Source organism: Triticum aestivum, chromosome 2D (assembly GCF_018294505.1).
Source record: "Triticum aestivum cultivar Chinese Spring chromosome 2D, IWGSC CS RefSeq v2.1, whole genome shotgun sequence".
Lineage (NCBI taxonomy): Eukaryota > Viridiplantae > Streptophyta > Magnoliopsida > Poales > Poaceae > Triticum > Triticum aestivum.
In genome coordinates, this window is record NC_057799.1 from 367,330,932 (window position 1) to 367,335,669 (window position 4,738).

A 4,738-nucleotide genomic window follows, 5' to 3' on the forward strand; every position below is an offset into this window, starting at 1 on the left:
CGCACTTGTAACAGGTGACATGACTCAGATCCTTCTTAGCGGGTGTTGCTGGGTTGGAACGGTTCTGGTTGCTGCTTGCTCCATTCCCATTTCCATTCCTGGGACCACTGTGGTTATGGGAACTTCCTCCATTGTGGGTGTGTCATCCATGGTTATGGGTAAATCCTCCTGGGTTAGGAGTAAAACGAGGCTTCTGCGTTGCTCCAGAGTTATACTTCCCTTGCCCATATTTCTTTTTGCAGCTCTCTATCTGTTGCTGCTTCCCTTCAATCATAAGGGCCCCGTCAACCAACTCCTTGTAGTTAGCAAATGTTGCCACCATCAACTGCATGCTTAGTTCATCATTCAGCCCTTTCATAAACTTCTCCTGCTTCGCGGCGTCTATGGCCACATCATCCTGGGCATAGCGAGCTAGCTTACTGAAATCATACACGTACTACCCACAGTATGATTTCCCTGGCGTAAGTTGCGAAACTCACGCTTCTTCATGCTCATAGCTCCAGTCGAGACATGTGCAGTGCGGAACGCTTGCTGAAACTGATACCAAGTAACATTGGCTATGGGGAAAGTGGCTATGTAATTCTCCCACCATGAGGTTGCGGGTCCATCCAATTGATGTGAGGCAAAACGCACCTTCTCAGGATCTGTGCAACCTGCAGTGGTCAACTCTCTTCCAATCCTGCGTAGCCAGTCATCAGCAATAATCGGCTTGGTGCTACTGGAGAACACCGGCGGATTCAACCTCAGAAAACGGGCTAAGTTGTTAACTGGAGGTGGTGGCGGTGGGTTGTTGTTGTTGTTGCCTTTGTTCTGGACTAGTAGCTGCATCAAAGCATTCTGTTGTTGGATCAACTGAGTGAGCTTCGGTGGGAAGACAAATCCGGGGTCACGTCTCAGAGGCATCTAATGGGTTTAGAGGGAAGAGACTAGAATAGAGTGAGGTCTAAAGGGAAAAGCACTACCCATATGCACATGATACAAACACATTCATATCACTCCACTCAATTCAAACAAGGGCATACAAACGATCTAACTACCGTTACAAAATGCTCGGACTACTACTATATACATGGGGGAAATACTACTGATAATATGGTGGTCATCTAGAAATTTTGATCCGTGGAAGACTCCATGATGTCTGCTCCAGCTTCGTCTTCGTAATCATCATCACTACTGTCGGGGTCGGAGTCGGTGTCTTCGATGACGATGTAGTCCTCGGGATGGTCATCATCTCCTCCTGGCGCGGGGTCTCCCATGAATACTCCTAGCTTCCTTGTCAGGTCGTCATTCTTCTCCACTAGTATTGCAATTTCCTCCTCATATCCGTCGCGTGTAGACTTGAGTTCCTCTTCAAGCTCCATGTTCCTGGTCATCACCTTCTTCAGATCTATCATGCTTGCGCACATTTGGTTCTCCTGGCGACGAATGTGCTGGTTTAACTCCTAGATGAAGGCTGCAATGGACCTGTCCCTCCTGGTGCTGATCATCTCCCATTGCTCATCTCGGCGCCCACATATCTGGTAGATGGTGTCCTTAAGATCCTTGTGATAAACTTCGTCGATGCGTCCCATGGCGATGTGAGCTGCCATGCTCTTTCCTAGACTCCAAGTTGGGGCATCAAAGGAAAACTCTATGGGCTCAGTAACTGGCGTGAATGTCCTTCCTGGAACTTGAACTCGAATCATCCAACGCTCCTCTTCTGGTAAAGTGGCGGTGTAGGTCCCGGTGAAGCTTGGTATTCCGATGTTCAAATACCTAGTGACTTCCTTCAAGTGTCGTCCAAAAGGTGTGTCTTCATCTGGTTGAGCAAACTTGTTCCTTCAGTCCGCCATCTATAGAGTGGAAAATGGAGAGGAGTCAGCAATGAGTAGAGAAGAGTGACCTATGGCTTTCTTAGTGGTCGTGTCCTACAATCAGCGTGTGCTCTGATACCATCTTGTAGCGATCCGACCTCAGACGGTCAAATCTCTGTGTATAAGTGTCATCCCTGGATCGGTAATGCTGACACACACAGTACTTGAAGGATTTATAACAGAGTGCAATCACACACTTATTACATCGAATGTCTCAAAAGAGAACTTATTACAATAATATGGCTTAAGGCCAACTAAATAAGATAACTGCGGAAGCATCGAAGGTAAATGAGTCCATCAACTCCAACGGCATAGCTGAGTGCACGACAACGACCTAGCGCACCTTACTCTTCGTCTGAAAAGTCTGCAACATAATACGTTGCAGCCCGGAACGGGTCAGCACATGGAATATGCTGGCAAAATAACACAGTAGAGCAATGAACTGGTAAAATGCTATCACTACATGCATATATGGCTGGTGGAGGCTTTATGTTTATCATGTTTTTGCGAAAAGCCAATTTTTTTCCTACAACAAAAGAATATATTTTGTTTAACTATCATGGTAGTTGATAACCATTGAGAATGGTAACCCCATCTCAATCCCAATTAAACAGTAATTAATAACCCAACAAATTAATTAAGAGTGTTGAGATCACATCAACGCTTCAATAACCAGATACTCAAGATGTCCATAACCGGGGACACGGCTAACCATGATTAGTTTGTACACTCTGCAGAGGTTTGCGCACTTTTCCCCACAAGACTCGATCTCCTCCGTTGGATTTCTGGCACTACATGGTGTTTGAGAAACGGATGACCGAGACACAGTCTTTCAGAAGCATTAACTCTTTCGACGGGTAAAGCGTACCACCTACATCCCCTACATTGGTTAGTTTACCACTGAAAGAGGTCACACAACATCCTCAACTATGCCAGAGCCCATAACGGCTTGCGGCTGCACACGGAAGTTTCCAGCATGAATAAACTTATGATCCCTTTGAGCCTGGGTGGCGAACCATAGGATGATCACACGGATGCCCCGGGATCTCCTTGGACAACACTGGATTCCCCAGGTGCCCACAAACAATCCACCCAGATGTGTGTTAAAGTAGCCACCTTAAATAAACCCTTAGTTTATAAATAATCTCACAACTGTCATGGATCACTCAACCAAACCACGTCTACGAGCATAGCATAGCAGTATAAGCATCACGTAGAAGTAACTCCCAGGGTTTGATAATAATGACGATAGGTTCTACCTCTTCAGCTACTTCCCAAACCCACATGTTAAGAGATCCTACTCATGCAATGTTTGATGATGGTAACTAATGCATAAAAACTGGGTAATAAGGGATATGATCAAAGTGTTACTTGCCTTGCTGACGATCTGAAAACCCTAGTGACTCGTAGTAGCACGCTTCGCACTCCGGAAATTCTATCGCAAACAAACAATAGCATACATACGCACTCAAGCTTAGATGCAAGGGTAAAATTCAAATAAAAAGATCCAAACTGAAAGTTCAACTGAAGAGCTTTGATTGCAAAAAGAATCAACCGAATCGGAGCTACGGAACTGAAACTACGATCAAAAGAAGTTCGAATTCAAATCTGCTTCAAACCAAACTTTAAATTGTCAAAACCATGTTCAAGTTGATTAACTGGAAAGAGGGGTTCGAGACGAAGATTTTGGCGTTGGTTCCACTGGATTTGGACGAACGGTTGAAAAGTTGCGAGGGTTTTAAGATCAAGGGCTAATTTGCGATAAAAATATTCACGGATAGGTCCCTAGCCGAAAATAAAAAGAAAAAGAAAAATCAATCGGACGAACGCCTGCTAACAGAGACAAATGAACGAATTCATTCGTTACTAGTTCTAAACGAACGAACGTTCGCAAAATAACTCTAAACCAAGAAAACCGGGGAAAACCGATCTATTAAAAAGACCGAACTAGATCTAAACCAAAAAACAGGCGGCGGTTTATACCGGTTCACCGAAAAAAACTGGCGGGTCGGAGGTGGTCAACGGCGGCGGCGGCTCCGGCGGGGCTGCGTCGGCGAGGCGGGGGAGTGGCGCGGCTGCGGCGCCAAGCGGCGGCGCGGAGCTGCGGCTGCTGCTGCTTGCTGCTGCGACGATGGTAGTGGTGGTGGCGAGAGGGGGCCGAGGCGGCGGCTTATAAAGCCCACCCCCTCCCCCCAAGGTCTCCGACTTGGGAGAGGGGGCGCGCGGGGCGGCGGCGACCCGGACTCCTTGTCGGAGTCCAGCGCGGACACGGGCGGCGCGAGGCGGTGCGGGCGCTGGGCCGAGGCCTGGCTCCCAGCTGGGCCAGCCCAGTTCGGCGCACGACCCTTTTTTTAATAAATTCCGCCGAAGGAAAAATCCTAAATAAATATAAAAAATCAAAAATGCCAAAAAAAATTCACCGTCTAAATAGAATATTTAGAACATAGTGAACATTTTTCTGACCTAATAATGCAATTTTAAAAAAATGCATATTTTTCTAATTCGAATAAAATAGCAATAAAATCCAAATAAAACATTTATTGGATTTTAACATTTTCCTCCAATATTTCTTTTATTTTGAAGAAGTTATTTTATCTCCTCTCTTTTATTTTTAATATTGGAAATATTTCAAAGAGAAAAATATTCAAACCAAAATGATCCTCTTTTCAAATTTGAGAAAAATTCAAATATGAAAATAACGAATTCCCCAACTCTCTCCGTGGGTCCTTGAGTTGCTTAAGATTTCAAGGATCGCAAACGAAATGCAAATAAAATATGATATGCATATGATGACCTATGTATAACATTCCAAATTGAAAATTTGGGATGTTACAAGAAGAGAGTTAGACTTCGCCATTGCTTTATATATGTTGCTTTGTGCTCAC